The sequence below is a fragment of the Nicotiana sylvestris genome, chromosome 6 (assembly GCF_000393655.2).
Source record: "Nicotiana sylvestris chromosome 6, ASM39365v2, whole genome shotgun sequence".
NCBI lineage: Eukaryota > Viridiplantae > Streptophyta > Magnoliopsida > Solanales > Solanaceae > Nicotiana > Nicotiana sylvestris.
In genome coordinates, this window is record NC_091062.1 from 133,519,572 (window position 1) to 133,537,519 (window position 17,948).

General features: G+C 39.3%; 1 pseudogene; it reads left to right on the forward strand.

Moving 5' to 3' along the window:
- Window positions 1-204: 204 nt before the first annotated feature.
- Window positions 205-17,948, forward strand: part of LOC104242266 (serine/threonine-protein phosphatase BSL3-like) — a 40,353-nt pseudogene continuing 22,609 nt past the window's right edge.

The following is a 17,948-nucleotide window of genomic DNA, read 5'->3' on the forward strand; positions in this document are numbered from 1 at the left end:
TTGTTTTAAGTGCTTTTAAGCTAAAATCATTTTTAAATAAAGTAAAAAAATATTTTTAACTATTTATTTTTAAATTAAAATGACAAAAACAAACCAAAAGTAAAAATTTAGAATTCCTACTTCAAAGTTATTTTGACTTGAAAGTAACTTGAAACAACCTCATTATAGTCATATTTCTTCCCACTCATTAGACCAATGTGAGAGACAGAGATACTTTATGTGCAGAAAAATACGTATGAATCTATAGATACAGATAGAGATATCTAAATGTGCGCCTATACATACATTTGAATATTTGTAGAGAGAGAGGAATGAGTGATCGAGGGTTGGACAGAGAAGAGAGAGTTTAAGAGAGAGAAACTGTTCGGATTGGTATTCCTCGACCGCCTTGAAGCTTCTTCAGAAGAAGAAGAGAGAGAAGAAAAACCTATAATTTTCTCTCTTTTGGTCTGTCATTTTCTCGTAAAATTTGGATGTGTTTGAGTCAGAGGATTTGAAATTGTGATTTTCGACATTTAGGGTTTGAATTGGATTGGATATGTTGATCCGAAATGCGCACGGTTGAGAATTTGAGCTCCGATAAGCATAAGAATCTAGGGTTTGGAGGTGGGGGATATGGATGTGGATTCAACGATGTCGTCGGAATCTGATCACGATCAGAATAATGGCGCGTCGTCGGAGCAGCTAAACGGCCAGTCATCGCCGGAGGATCTCCGCCGGAGACTCCTCAGGATCAGCAGCATCCGGCAACTTCTCAGCAGCAGCAGCAGCAGGGCAGTACTCCGGTGGCGGGGCCAAGGTGTGCTCCGACTTACTCGGTGGCGCACGCTGTTCTAGAGAAGAAGGAGGATGGTCCAGGGCCGAGGTGTGGGCATACCTTAACGGCTGTACCGGCGGTTGGAGAGGAGGGTAGCCCCAATTACATTGGTCCCAGGCTTATTCTCTTTGGTGGTGCAACTGCGCTTGAAGGGAATTCTGCTGCTCCAGGGACTCCTTCTTCTGCTGGAAGTGCTGGAATTCGTACGTTTCCTTGAAGTCTCCAAATTATCCAACTTGTACCCTTTTTTTGAGCAATTTTTGGACTTGACTAGGATGTGGTCTTTCCAGTTATGTAGACTAAATGCAACGAGTGAAGTGACTTTTACTGGTCTCTGAAAACCTCTGAATACAATGTTTATGCGTAAAACAAAAAACAGAATTTGATTTTTGTAGAATAATCAATTGATAGAAGAGATCTTAATTGCAGGTTTAGCAGGTGCTACAGCTGATGTGCACTGCTATGATGTTTTGACAAATAAATGGTCTAGGTAAGTGCCTATTGGTGTCACTGATAAGCTACTTTCAATTTTGTGGTTTACTGAGAATGGATAAAGTATGTCTCTGTTTCTTAATAATCACAGGATGACTCCTATAGGAGAGCCACCCACGCCAAGGGCTGCTCATGTTGCTACAGCCGTTGGAACCATGGTTGTTATTCAGGTTGGTATAAACTTATAGTACTTTGTCTGACTCGTGCATGATCATCTACTTCAGCTAGTTAAGATGCTCTATCTTATCCATCCCAGGGTGGAATTGGTCCAGCTGGTTTGTCAGCCGAGGATCTTCATGTTCTGGACCTTACACAACAACGCCCACGATGGCACAGGTTAGCATTTAGCAGTTCAAGTAATGACTTAGTTTCAATGAACATGGTGTATGCTGGTGAGGTGTGAAATATGGAAGTGGTGATCAACTACTGAAATAATTCTGATTTTTTCAGGGTTGTGGTCCAAGGACCTGGTCCAGGGCCACGTTATGGCCACGTCATGGCCTTGGTAGGGCAAAGATATCTCATGGCTATTGGTGGAAATGATGGTCAGTCTCGTTAAAAGGCCCTCCCCATCTTTTAAGCATAGAAAGTTCAGGAAATAAAAAAGTTGATCCCTTATTTTCAGGAAAACGACCTCTAGCGGATGTTTGGGCTTTGGATACAGCTGCCAAGCCATATGAATGGCACAAATTGGAACCTGAGGGTGAAGGTCCACCTCCTTGCATGTAAATTTCATGATCTCTTTCTTGAAGATGTGTATTTTAGTTCCTCATTGTACATGACTTTCATATTTTCTTGTTACTTTTGACTGTATTCTATTTGCTTTTCTGAACTTTATGTTCTTTATTACATGGTGAAGAACCTGAGTTTTGTTTGTACATATCAATCAAAGAAGTAGCATGTGGTAAACAGTGGCAGTCTTCAGGGACTGTTTTTATGATTTATTGTTTGGAAGAATGAACCTGATCCCTTGACAAGGGAGGGATGGCCAACAGGTAAGTAACTCTCTCCTCCAACCACAAGGTTGGAGTTTCAAGTCACCAAGGAATCAAAGTGGGAAAGAGTTATTGTTGGGCTCCTAAGGGGTTTGGTTGTGGGGTTATCCATATAAGAAAATGCACCTGATCTTTTGTACTCTATTCATAAAAGAAAATGCCTCAAGGTCATTTCTTGAGATTTACTTACATGGTGATGATTTTGTTATCTATACCCGAGTTCCAAGTCCAATAATCCAGTTTTTTTTTTTCTTAAGGGAGGGGGTGTCTTCATTTCTTTGGCTTATAAAAGTATGTGTTGACTTATTAGAATTATGATGGATTATTGACATCTAAAAAGCTGGCTAGTTTGCGAGTGGGGTGTGCATTTGACGGCAAATAATTTAAGGAAATGAAATTGCATCATAGTTCATTGGTTTTGCTTGCGTATAAAGTAGGCAGGAAGTGAACCATCTTCTGGTGCACTTTTGCGATAGAGTTATTAGCTTTGTTCCTTTTCATTTTTCAACAATATGTGAACGCTACTTGAAACAGTTGCAAAGTCCTCGACTGGTTGGAAGATGAAGAAGCTGGATACCAGAAATAAAGAGCTGTAGAAGGTCACTCCTCATTTTCTTTTCTTGTTAATTTGAAAGGAAAGAAATACGATACTTAAGTGTGTAGAAAATCCTTTTGAGGAGAGCTATGAGCTCCCTTTTGTTTAATATATGCTTTTGGTGTTATAAAGATATTCCATATTGTATTCGATATAAACCATACTTATCAAATATTGGAGGAAAAGAAACAATAGATGTTTTGAATATACTAGCAGGTCCATTCAAGTAGTTAAAATGAATTGTATTTTAGATCTTCAATTTTGGTGGTGTAAAGAGTCTTCCGTAGTAGATGCTGAATCTATTTTTGAATTTTTGGAAGCCTTGTAAAATACACAAGGGCTGTAGCTTGTAAATTCTGTTGCCAGTACAGACGAATACAATGTTATCATTCTCAAAAGAAAAAAAAATTGTGCGTGACATGATATCGGGAAATTTCTTAGATCTTTTTACTTTTAAAAAGAAGTATTGAGCTTGTTATAGCTGCAAGTGCAATATTAGGGAACAACATTTGAGATGGTTTGATTATGTGCTATGTAGACCTCTAGATGCACATTGAAAAAAGTTGTTTCAAAGACATAGAATCTCTTGAAATTTAAGACTTGGAGAAAAATAGGTTATAATGAAAGAAAATGATCCATATATGTGATACCAATTTGTTGGGATTGAGGCTTAGTCATATTGGTAAACTCACTTTAGGTTCAATATTTTTTTGGAATCTTTTAATAATGTTGGAAATTTGTTAAGAAATTTAGAGCTTTCAAGTGTTAGAGAACATATTTTTTTTATAATTTGAATAGAACTGAGTCGAAATGAAGCGATTTGGATAGTAATAATTCATATAGCCGGCTCAACTAGCTTCATTGTGAAATTGAGTTGTTATATTGGTTAATCATTCCAACTGATAATTTACTCGAAAGTATTTTCCATGAGATTTAAATTTAGCTTTTAACGTAGCATGTGATGTGTGGATTCGGTGAATTCCACGGGTTCAAGCCCTGGCGCAGACAAAAGCCTGGATTGGAGAATGTTAGGGGGCATTATCCACCGAGTCTCAAATTGTGTGCCACTAGCCATCGGGGATTTCTCGGCTATAAAACAAGAGTTATCAATTTCTCTTTACTGGTGCGCAACACAAACTTCTTTTCCGTACTAGTGTTGACATGAGATAACTATGTTGTGGAATTTGTTCACTACACTCAAGAGAATCAAGAGGCGTTACTACGTATTGTAAATAAAGCATGTGGACTACTTAATAAAGACTTGCGAGGAAAATGACATTCTTTTTCTGTATTGTCTTTAGAGTAGAGAAATAATCATAAGTTTAAGAAGTAGATCCTTTAAATCAAGATTTTAAAGTTGCAAAGTTGTTATACATTTTAAGTCACATGCTTTTTACCATATCCTTGATCCTCCGTCAACATTTTGCTCACTTCCTTGTATTCGACGCTTTCGAACATTTGACACATCAAAATATAAATTTACTTCCAACACTTGAAACATTTGGTGTATCAAAACCATTAGAGATATGATGGTAGGATGGAAGTTCAAATGGACGAGTCGGATAAGGAGATCACTCGTGTGGACAATTTGGTAAGAAGAGACCCACAGAGCATTCGAAGGAGTTGAAAATACTGTCATACAACTTAGTGGAATCTTCTTATTTTTTTGAGTAAGGTAACAATATATTCATCAGCACCAAGTTGGTACTGGTATCCAAAAAAAGAATGTACAAATTACAGAGGGCCTTGTATCTTACAAAGTATCTAAGAAATCCACAAGTGATTTTGCATCCTCTATATAGTTTTCTTTACACCAGAATTGAAAAGACAAAAAACAATTCAGCTTAATTCTTTCTATGGAACTAATTTTATCCTCAAAACAATACGATTCCTTTCGGTCCACACCGTCCACCATATACATGCTGGCACCATTCTCCACCATAGCTTCTGACTCTTCCTTGTTTCAATATAATTCCAGCACCACAAAAGGTCCTTGGTATTCTTTGGCATTACCCATCGTATTCCTGCCAGGGAAAGGAATAACTGCCACAGAGTATCAGTTACCTTTTTTTATAAAGTGTTTCATTAAAGGCATCAAGAAGATGCTATAAAGTTACAAAGTGTAAGTCCTTGGTTAACTCTATAAGACAAAAAACCTATATAGCTATGAGTTAACCAAGACCAAAAACCAAATAGAATGACTATTAAGCCATATTAAGAGAGCCAATAAAATCTAAGATGGGAATAACATCATTTACAGGGGAGAGGTTACTCCAACTAAACAGGTTCATTAGACACTTAGATTTCAGAAGGCCGGTGGAAGTTGAGATGCCTTCAAAACACGTGCTGTTCTTTCCTGGCCATATACACCAACAAATACATGCTGGGATCATTTGCCAGGTTTTTTTAATGGTTTTACCAACTTTCCAGGATCATTCGCCTTCGATGGCTTCCTTGATATCCTGAGGAATGGCCAACTGAGGCAAAAAACTACTAAGAACATATTCCATATATCTGTTGCCACTGGACAGTGCAAGAAAAGGTGGTTCACTGATTCTGCATTGCTGTAGCACATGTAGCATCTGTTGACTAGTTGGAAGTTTCTTCTGCATAGGTTGTCCTGGGTCAAGGCAGCATTTCTGAGAGCAATCCAAGAAAAGCACATAACTTTTGTAGGTAGTTTTGACCTCCATATATGCTTCCATGGCCAATTATCTATCATTCCATTGGATTTACATAGTTTGTTGTACCCAGCCTTCACTGTATAATTACCCTTGCTAGAATTGCCCCACTTTAATCTGTCTTGAGTTTGGAGGTCTATGGAGAAACCTTTAATAATTCTGTAGAGGTCAAAGAGTTCATCTAGTTCCCAATCCTGCATGTTCCTTCTGAAAAGAGGTTCCCATATGTTCCCTGCTCTGTTCTGGGCTATTGTTGAGTCAGGATCAATAGCTATCTGATATATGCCAGGGTGGGAATCTTTTAGAGGTTGGTTTTGAAGCCACCTATCCTTCCAGAATTTGACAGAGTTACCATTTCCTGCTTTGAAAGATACCTCTTGAAAGAATTCCTCTTTCATATTGTTGATATGTTTCCAAGGCCCTACTCCATATGGAGCCCTGCTTTTCTTTGTGCTCCAATTGTCTAGCTTCCCATACTTTGTTGTTACCACTTTTTTCCATATGCTGGTGCTTTCTTGTGCATACCTCCACCACCATTTCAATAGTAGGCTCTTGTTGTGCTTTTGCAGGTCTCTGATACCTAGACCGCCTTGGTTCTTTGGCATGATGACTTTGGACCACTTAACCAGGTGGAATTTATGGCCTTCACTATTGCCCTCCCATAGAAAAGTTCTTCTGATTTTGTCCAGTTGCTTTTGGACATTGCTTGGCATAGGAAAGAGAGACATGATGTAGGTTGGAATGCTATCCAGAACACTATTGATCAGTGTCAATCTCCCCCCATCGACAAATATTGCATTTTCCATGTTGCCAATCTATTCTCAACCTTTTCAATGACCCCATTCCAGACTTCAGTTGCTTTGTATTTTGCTCCTAAAGGAAGGCCTAGGTATGTTGTAGGGAAATGGCCAATGCCACAACCCATAATTCCAGCTAGTTCCTCCAGATTAGGAACCTCATTCACAGAGTAGATCACACTTTTTGCCATATTGATGTGTAGCCCTGAGATGGCTTCAAAAAGGAGAAGTGTCAAGTTTAGGTATTGAACTTGAAGCTTCTCTGCCCCACAAAAAATTAGGGTGTCATATGCATATAGCAAATGAGAAACTGAAACTGGGATGTCAGAATTGTTGCCCACCTTAAACCCTTCTAACCACTGCATTTGTTTTGCCTTGTCAAGCATTTGCTCAAACCCTCCATGGCTAAGATGAATAAGAAGGGAGACATGGGGTCTCCTTGCCTTATCCCTTTTTGTGGGGAGAAGAAACCTACTGGGGTTCTGTTGATTAGGATGGAGTATTTAACAGTGGTCAGGCTAAACTTGATCCATCTAATCCATCTGTCCCCAAACCCCATATCTTTCAGCATGGAAAGCAAGTCCAATTGACTTTATCAAATGCTTTATCTACATCTAGCTTGCATAGAATGCCTGGGACCCCACTCTTTAACCTCCCATCCAGCAACTCATTTGCTACAAGAGAAGCATTTGTGATTTGCCTGCTTTTCAGGAATGCATTTTGCTCTTCTGATACCAATTTCCAAATGACTGTCTTCAACCTTTCTGCTAAGAGTTTGGCTATGATTTTGTATACACTTCCAATGAGACTTATAGGCCTGAAGTCTCTGAGCTCTATTGCACCTTTCTTTTTGGGGACTAGTGTGATAAAAGAGGCATTGCATGATCTTACCTTGTAACAATGCTGATGGAAGTGGTTAATAGCACCCATTATGTCTGCTTTGATTATGTCCCATGCTTTTTGATAGAAAGCCATTGTAAATCCATCAGGGCCTAGGCTTTTATCAGGAGCACAAGAGTTGATTGCTGCCTTCACTTCCTCTTCTTCAAAAGCTCTTTCTAGCCATATCTTCTCATCTACTGTTAGGGAAGCTAGATTTTCAAACTTAGCACTAGGCCTCCAAGGTTCATTTTCAGTGTACAAGTCTTGATAGAAAGTCGGGATTTCAGCCTTAATCTCCTCACTGCCCTCACTAATTTCCTCCCCAATCATCAGTTTGTGTATGCAATTATTCCTTCTGTGGTAGTTGGCCATTTTCTGAAAAAATTTGGTGTTTCTATCTCTTTGAGCCATAGACACCTAGACTTTTGCCTCCACGAGACCTCTTCTGCCTTTGCCAACTGTTGCAGCTCCAGCTTAATGTGCATTGAATCTTCTTTTTCAGCTTGTGTCATTAGTCTGTTTTCGGTTTCTACTTCCATTAGAGCTAGAGCTTCCAAAAGTTTGGTCTTCCTTGCTTCCAGTTGGCCAAAAGACTCCTTGTTTCAACTGGTGATGTCTTTTTTCAGACACCTTAGTTTCTGCAGCAGTATGAAGTCAGGGCTTCCATCAATTGCATAGCTGAGCCACCATTCCTTAACCTTGTTCATGAAGCCTTCAGCCTGAAGCCACATATTTTCAAACTTGAAATATGAAGGGTTGGCTGCCCAGTCACCACATTGTAGTAGCAAGGGTCTGTGGTCAGAGACAACTCTAGGGAGGGCTATTTGCTTGATTGCTTTGAAGTTGTCATTCCATTCTAGGGAGATGAGGAACCTGTCAATTCTGGATGCCTGCAGTGAGTCTTCACCCCTAAACCAAGTGTAGTGAGCCCCCTGGAAAGGCAAGTCTATGATGCCCAGATCTTGTATGATTTCATTTAAGGATTTCATGGCCCTGGACCTCCTTATGCAGTTATATCTTTCACTCTCGTATCTACAAACATTGAAATCACCACCTATGACCCATTGATCTTCCCATATTCCTCTGATGGCTGCAAGTTCATGCCTAAAAATCTCTCTTTCTGAGTTATTGTGAGGCCCATAAATCCCTGTGAAGCACCATCTGAAGTTCTCTATTGCACTTTCAAACATGCATGAAATTGTGTAATGGCCTTGGTGCACTCCTCTGTTGAGCCATTTTCTTTTGTCCCAAAGAACAATGATACCACCACTTCTTCCGATTGAATTTAGTACTGCCCAGTCAACCCATCTATTGCCCCAGACTTGCCTAATCCACTATGGAGGCCATTTTTCTATTTTTGTTTCTTGGAGGCAGACTATGTCTGCTTTCCATTTGTTAATCAGTGACTTTATTGTGCTTCTTTTTTCCGCCTCATTTAGTCCCCTCACATTCCAGCTTTAAATTTTGATCTTCATCCAGAAAAGGCTTTGTAGTGCCTGTCCCTTTCCCCTGCCTTCTTACCATCATAATTCATTCCCCATCTCAGCCTTTCCAATTCTAATGACTGTTTCTTCTACCCTTTTGTGATTGCCTTGATTGTTGTTTTCTGCTTCTGAATTTGTTCTTACCTTTTTTGTTCCATTATAAGGACCATGGCAAAAATTTCGTGTTGGAACCTCACAACATTAACCCCAAAAACCTTGCACGCTTTGAGCATAACTGACTTGGTTCATCTTGAGGTTTCAATAACTGCTGGTGGATCCATGTCTTGTGAATTTGGATGACCCATACCATACCAAGGAAGAGAGAGTGTATCACAAGAGGAAATACCGGCTTCAGAGCTGCTTACAATTCCCAAAAAATTCGACATTCTTGGTACGATCTGGTTCATTGGTTCTGCCTCGTCATCTGCGTCTGAGGGGGATTCGCATGCAAAAGATAGAGTCTGCTGCTCTGAGACTTGGTCTTCTTCTGCTGCTTCAATTTCGACGAAGAGGGGGTCAAACTATTTGACTGTGGGAGTGGGCTATTGCGTTTGGAGCATGGATCAATAAGAGGCCCAATAGCCTTCTATTTTTGTTTATAGGTGTTGCGTTTATTTTGGTGTTTACCCTTTGGGCCTTTGGTGCCTTTTGAATAGTGGGCATGGGCCAAACTGTGGCCCAAATTTTTAACCGCATCTTTACCCTTTTTATTGGTAGGGTTTGGTGGAATCTTACGTGGCTGCTCATTTAATGCGTTTGAATTAAAGGGGCTCTAATGTCTGAGCATAGTACTATTACCCATCGGTTCTTCCCCTGTCATCTTCGAGAAGCTCGAGGAAGCCTCCATCAGCGTCTCCTTTTGTTTTCTTGCCGCTGTCTTCCGCCCCATCTCCACTATCGGTTCCTTCATCCTTTCCTTCACCCCGATATTCCTATCTTCTTCTTGTATTATCTTGGTTAATTGGTCCTCTACAATTGAGATTCTGAATTTCAGATTGTCAACCACCAGTGTCATCTCCTTTGGGAGGTCGATTCCCTTGCTATGAACACAGATACGGGCCCAAAATAAATTAAATCCGTGTTTTGTATCTTCATCTATTCCGACAAAACCACCGCATAGGTTACCGATATAGCGAAAGGTGTTCATTGTCCACCCATGCAAAGGGACACCAAACGCCTTTATCCATTTTTGCCCAGCTTCATTCTTCGCCAGAGTGGACCCTGCCTCTGGAGACCACCACTCTAAGGATAGATGTCTACCGTTCCAATACCAATCTCCTGCTTTCACTCTTGCAGCCTCTTGCCTTGATGGAAGTTTGAAAAGGAATTGGTTGTGAGCTAAAGGAGTGATTCTTAGACCCGCCGTCACCTGCCATCTTTTGAGGAACCACTGTTGTATTATCTCAGGATTAGGGCTTGAGTGGAAAGGATCGTTGAAACATCCAACCAAGCACTTTGCTAGAAATTTGGAGCACTTTGGGGAGTAATCACCATCTTCTTGCTGTGAAGGCCATTTTGTGATTTCTGCAGCGGACAAGAAGGATTTTTCCCCTAAGTCTTTAATTTCCTTGTATTTGTAATTTGAAGCTTCCCCCATAAATTGTAATAACTTCCCTGCAATGTCACCCCATCCCTTGTTGTAAGCAGCTTCTGGAATGATGATACCTTTTTTCCTTTCCCCTACCCATGTTTCAATTCTGAGATATCTGCCATGAATGTTGTAGCTTTGATAGACTCTATATGTGTACGTTTGAATCTTTCTCCCCTATCTTCTGTAAAGATTTTCATGACCACGAGAGGCTTGCTGCATTTGTTCACATACCCATCTTAAATTGTTTTCATCGATCTTAATCTGACTGGTGAATCTATGGCCACGTTTGATCTAGACATACCATCTGTCAAGCCCCTCACAATCTTCAATAAGTTCGAAAGATTTATTGCCAGCTATGAAAAAAGATTTCCTTCCCATTGATTAAAAGAAACTGAAATCACCGGCGTAAAGAGCCATCAGAAGAGTTAGGAGCGAGACTAGTAAAAGAAAAAGAGAGGCAAATGGTTAATCATTCCAAATTCTACAGTTCCATTGTCTTTGACAGTAGCTATTCTCTTCAACAATTTGAGCTGCAGTATTTTCCGTCTTGCAATGTAGAAAGAGATGGCTATTGGTTTCTTCCTCCTTCTGACACAAGAAACATCTGGAAGTCATAGAAATTCCCCTTCTCCGCAAAACCTCATCAGTGAGACAAGCTTTCCTGGCCACCAGCCAAGAAAAACATGTGACCTTAAGAGGGGCTTTAATCTTCCATATGTATTTCCATGGCCAACTAGATAATTGAGCACCTTCTTACAAAAAAGAATATGCAGAACTGACTGTAAACCTTCTCGTGTTTCCTCCATTCCATATCACTGTATCCTTGTTACGTCCCGCAATATTATGTCGATATTACGTCCCGCAGAATTAAATCACGACGATGTTGCACCCTGTAGTATTGTACGTTGAAATTATCGTAAAGTAATTGACATTAGTCTAAGGAAAAAGATTATTTGGAGATTATAAGGATTATGTTATTTAAACAAATGATAGAATAAATTCGTGAAGGTGAGAGGGGAAGCAAGTCAAAGAAGATGAATTTTTCGTCCAAGTTTAGCATATTGGGATAAAATACGGGCCGAGCGTTGATACTCCATATTTATGGACTAGTGCCATATAAGGTACTACATGACCATGATAGTAAGATGTACAAGGTATGTTAAAAACGAGTAATATTTTAAATAAGTTGAGATAATTCTTAATTATGCGGGTAATTGGTAACGGGACATTGCCTAATTAATTGGGGATAGATTGGATAAGAATTGCATCCACCAACGTGGCTGCACATCAAAGCCAGCAAAGTCACAAAAATGTGACTCTTAAAGTCCACATATAGGTGGCACATTTAGAATAATAGTTGGCCAACTCATCCACAAAGTGGGGGGCCCACAAATCTCCAACAAGATAAAGAGATTATTAGACAATTCAAAGAAAAAAAAGCTTATGGAGGGGCTGCCTTGCAAAAAATATGGAGAAAGGAAATTCCTTGCTGGTCTCTGACTTAAGCGGACAACTTAATGAGTTTAGTGTCCTGGGACGAGACAAGGATGCAAAAGTCAATCCACAAGACAAAATATATTCATATCGAGAGTATGATTGCTTTCATGTGATGGAAACAATGAGAATAAAGTACGAAGTTAGATATGTCATGATCATTTATGAGGATCTTTCACTATTTTATAAGGTTCAAACGTACATCTCATACATGCAACAATTAATAAGGTGATTGTTATCTTACTAGTGGTCACGATAAAGAGGTGCAATCTTTCTCAAGAATATCATATGGGTTTTTCCCTACTTCGATCCGCCGTTATGTGTTGTCGCAAGTGACGTATGTTAGAGGGATTGTCAAGAGAATCAGCTCAGGTATGTTAAGGCTATCCCTTCTTTCTTCTGGCATGATCCATACGATGCAAACGAAAAGAGCCAATGCATAATTTCCATAAATGGCTCTATTCATAGAAATACTAGAGATGCTTATGTTCTTGATTCCTCATGTGTCATATTATTCTATCATCTGTTCATGGGTCTCAGAAAAATACGTAAGTTGAAAAAAATTTACTTCATGATATTACTCAAAGGCATAATGGTCTTATGACATTCCAAGAGATTTTATTGACGTACTTATTCATGTACATTGACTCATGACCAGATGGCGTTATATACGCGTATATATGTATATGGGATATGGGAAAGGGTTATGGCATTATATACGCACCACCACCTGATCAGCTGGTATACGTTGATGATTTGCCCACAGTGGCCGAGATGATATGATGGGATGCCCTCAGAGGTGATGATGTTATGAACGCATATACCCATGCATGGTATTACATTTATATGCATATGCACGACATTATAATATTAAATGATTCACAGAGTTGTTAAGATATACATGTTGAGTCTTTTATTCCATATTTCTCTCATGTCTACTAGTTACTGATTTTCATTCCTTATATACTCGGTACATTGTTTGTACTGACGTCCCTTTTGCTTGGGGACGCTGCGTTTCATGCCCGCAGGTCCTGATAGACAGGTCAAGAGTCCTCCAAGTAGGCTATCAGCTCAGCGAAAGGTGTTGGTGCGCTCCATTTGCTTTGAAGTTGCTTCTTTGGTCAGTATGATTAGTACATGTATTGATTGGTATGGCGGGACCCTGTCTGGACCTTTATGATATTATGTATTCTTAGAAGCTTGTAGACAGATGTCATGTATACAGATACTTGTATGGCCTTGTCGGCCTATGTTTCGAGTATATACCGAGTTATGCCGGCCTTATAGGCCCGTACTTCATATGTATATATTTGCATTTCCTCATGCTTTACTCCGATTCTTTTACCTATGATAGAATGATATGAAAGATATGTTATGTTGGTACTTGATTGAGTAAGGCACCGGGTGCCCGTCGCGGCCCATCGGTTGGGTCGTGACAAAAGTGGTATCAGAGCAGTTCTATCTTAGGGAGTCTACAAGCCCTGTCTAGTAGAGTCTTGTTTATGAGTGTGTTGTGCACCACACTTATAAGCAGGAGGCTACAGGGCATTTAGGGCTGTCACTCTTTCTTCTTAGTCTAGATCGTGTGGTAGAGCTCAGTTGTAAGAATTCAAATTCCTAACTTCTATTTTATTCGTAATAAGACGATACCTACATCCAGAAAGACGGTTAGTAAAAGACATGGCTATGGAAGAGTTGAGTCAGAGGAACTCGACTTTGCATCATGCTTATGATAAGTAAATGTGGGGTCTTCAGCAGATCATGTGCGTACTGAAAGGTGTAAGCTTCTTGATAAGGAGTCTTGAGGCAAGAATACCTATCCACCTTAATGGTGAAATACAATGAGAGATTTAGAAGATAAATACAAGTTTTAACAAGCAAAAGAAGTAAGATGAAGAAGAGTACGAGGCGCCCAGTTGATGAAGGTTAACGGTGTTTATAATTTAGGCAGAGGAATATAAGTTTTTTGAGTTATATTCAACAGTAACAGAGGTATTTACAATTGGCCGTACCCATCTCAGTTATTCCCTATGGGGGCTAACAGGTGTAGTTTAAGAAAAGGACGAAACATCACGATCCGGCTAAGGTTAGAGTAGCCCAAAATGGTGAATGGATTGTTTGTGTTAGTTGACATTTTCGAAGGGTATTACAAATGTGCTAATAGATCTTCTTGCGAGATAACCAGATGGTGCACTCTATAATATTACAATTAGATATGAATACTAGCATGATAAAAAAAAAAATCAGAAGATAGGCACTGAAAGCCTGAAAGGGATAAATATTACCTTAGTGTCACTTTTGTCCCTAGTAGAGCAAGGGCGTTGAGCAGCCCGAAGAGCCAATGGATGAAGCAAGGGAAGCAAAAACCAAAAGAATGCTTTGCTGAAGTTTTCATAAGAAAGGAATAGACAGAAATATTAGCAGAGTAATGAGAAGAGAGATAAGGAAGAATTATAAGTAAAATGCGATACATGATGACAAGGGTAGATCAAAAAGATGACGGTATTACCGGGTCCATAGTTAGGTGAAGGAAGAGACGAGAGGTGATAGGCCTCAAGAAAACAAAAGAGTATAAGCCATAAAGTCATATCCTCATTTTGAGAAATAAGTTAGTGACTCCAACGCGACTATCAGAAGGGAGAGTTAAACCCCAGAGTAATAGAAATCGGTATGGGCTGGAGAACAAGATAAACTAAACATGAATTAGGGACTGAATGATTTGATAATGGCCGACATCATGGGAATTTTAGATTTCGTTCCGGCGATAATTGAAGAAAATTCATGAGAAATTCAGAGGATGGTCATTCAGGAAGACGCTTCCCTAAAGCAAGCCATGTAAGCAAATTTAAGCTTAAGGGACTGTATGTGCCAGTTAAACTAAGTATCACCCTCGCGAGTAAGGAATTTTGTTATCCTTAGTACAAAAGAATTACCGCGAGGCGAGTAAACGTCATCGACGATGTGAAAAGATGCCAAAGATGAAGAAGTAAAACATCTATACGTAGATCATCGTAGCACTAAATCTTAGTGCTCCCCTGGGGGGGGGGATATGGAGTGATGTGGCATTAAGTCAGAATTAAGTGGTTCTAGTAATTATGGAATGGTAAAGGAAGACTGCAAAAAAAAAAAAAATGAGAAAGGGATGAAATTGCACTTATTCAAATCCTGCACATATGCTATGATTCCAGAACATTATGCAGACACTACGCCAAAGAAAGGAAGTAAGGGTTCCTACCCGAGATGTTATTGATAAATAAAGAGCCAAAGCAAGATGTAAGTTAAGACAAAGGAAATAACCCAAGAAACATTATGCGGAGTATTGATATGAGAATGGGACAACGAGTAGTTATGACATTGTAATACTTGAGAAATATTCAGATAGGAATCGGGGTAATTAAAGGTACCATATGAGTGTTGCGGAAATAAAAGAGAGTGCCAATGGGAAGATGGTCAAAATATCAAGCAGAAGCAACCCTACAAGAACAAGGGCGTGGAGGTAACTAACCATGGATAAGTATAGGCGAGAAAGGACATAAAAAATTTCGTTGAGTATACGATGTAATAAGCTCATCGCTTTACAAGAGTCAGAGGGTCCTCCTTAAATACTACAATGAAAGACTAGCTGAGGAAGTGAGGAAGAAAGCTTCGATCTAAGCTCGGTAACCTAAGGAGCAAATGGACTTATAATAACAGTCTCACAACAACATTGTATGTACTCCCTAAGAAAGTGGCACCTACCGTGGCTAATAAATGGAAAGTAAGAATCAGAAGTAATATTCAAGATCATATGAGTGGTATGGAATTCCAACGTGCGTGGGAACTAAGATAAGCTAAGTATGCACGCAACAAGGGGGCAGAAAGACCCGAAAAAGTAATGGCTTGCGTTTAAAAAAAAAGATCTGAGAAGGAACGAAAAGAATTATTCGATTAATGAGCTAGAGTACGTTATGAACGCACATAAGATTCCGGAATATTATCCATGCAGCATATATGTTGACAATCATACAGCCATAGAAGACTCCGGTATAAGTTAAAAGATGGAATTGAGTCCAGGTCATAGACAAAGGATTGAATCATTAGAAGATTGTATCATGGATATTCCATAGCGTCCATAAAAGGCTAAGGCAATAACTAATGCCATGAGCCGCAGATCGGAAGATAGCTTAAGCCTACATAAAGGTTGATCAGAGGGAAATGAAACTAAATAGTTACATCAACTAAGTAAATCAAGAGAGTGATTATTGGACCAGAAAATTATAAAAATCGTGGTTGAGAACCTAGCAGAATGAGGGTGTAATTATGATAAATAAAGGATGACGTTTGGGCCTTCCCTTGAGTAATGATTTGAAAAAAAAAGGGAGGGGGGGGGAGAGGATTTCAGGAATTGTAAGGGACTAAATACCCCTAAAGGATGAATCACAGTTGGATACTATGAAATACGGTTATGGAAGTATAGTATCACCCCCAGGTAGATCAGTCTAATCACTTCAAATATCCCCCGACAAGACATAAGCCTTAGTGACAATGTATTACGTAAGAGGTTTCAAGTTATCTGCAGTGGATTGCAGATCAACATTGAGGTGAATCAATAATAGATGGATAAAAGTTATAGAGTATGAGATAAGATTAGGCAAACATTCTTAAGATGAACGGTAAGGAAAAAGCAATATTCGTAAATTCGACAAAGTACCGAGCAAAGAACTTCAATACACCTATATATGCTAGAGGGACATCTTGTCAAGTTCTGTATATGTTCCCAAAAGTAAAGCCTAGAGATTGGCTAAAAGCTAAAGAGAAGAGTCGCATAGGCACACATACAAGGAAAATGTTGCACATGCTGCATGACGGAAGATATCAACAGATTTCGACCACAAGTCATGGTGTGAGAAAGAGGCCTAACGGGGGAATGCCTTGACCTTTGGATTTATTCAAAGCACAGTTTCCTAAATGGCAAGAAGAGTATTAAGGAATTCGCAAGAGCTATGAGTTATGAGAATGATAAGAGCATCAGTCAATATTCGAGGATGAATGTTCCAAAGGGGGGAATACGCCCCGCAATATTACGTCGATAATACGCCCCGCAATATTACGTCGATATTACGTCCCACAGTATTAAATTACGACGATGTTGCACCCTGTAGTGTTGTACGTTGAAATTATCGTAAGGTAATTGACATTAGTCCATGGAAAAAGATTATTTGGACATTATAAGGATTATGCTATTTTAAACAAATGATGAATAAATTCGTGAAGGTGAGAGGGGAAGCAAGTCAAAGAAGATGAATTTTTCGTCCAGGTTTGGCATATTGGGATAAAATAGCCGAGCGTTAATGCCCCATATTTATGGACTAATGCCATACAAGGTACTACATGACCATGATAGTAAGGTGTACAAGGTATGTTAAAAGCGAGTAGTATTTTAAGTAAGTTGAGATAATTCTTAATTATGCAGGTAATTGGTTAATTACCGAGTAACGGGACATTACCTAATTAATTCGGGATATATTGGATAAGAATTGCATCCACCAACGTGGTTGCACATCAAAGCCATCAAAGTCACAAAAATGTGACTTTTAAAGTCCACATATAGGTGGCACATTTAGAATAATAGTTGGCCAACTCATCCACAAAGTGTGGGGCCCACAAATCTCCAAGATAAAGAGATTATTAGACACAATTCAAAGAAAAAAAAGCTTATGGAGGGGGCTGCCGTGAAAAAAAAAATATGGAGAAAGGAAATTCCTTGCTGGTCTATGACTTAAATGGACAACTTAATGAGTTTAGTGTCCTGGGACGAGACAAGGATGCAAAAGTCAATCCACATGACAAAATATATTCATGTCGAGAGTATGACTGCTTTCATGCGATGGAAATAGTGAGAATAAAGTACGAAGTTAGATGTGGCATAATCATTTATGAGTATCTTTCACTATTTTATAAGGTTCAAACGTACATCTCATACATACAACAATTAATAATGTGATTGTTATCTTACTAGTGGTCACGGCAAAGAGGTGCAATCTCTCTCAAGAATATCATATGGATTTTTCCCTACTTCGATCTGCTGTTATGTGTTGTCGTAAGTGACGTGTGTTAGTGGGATTGTCAAGAGAATCGGCT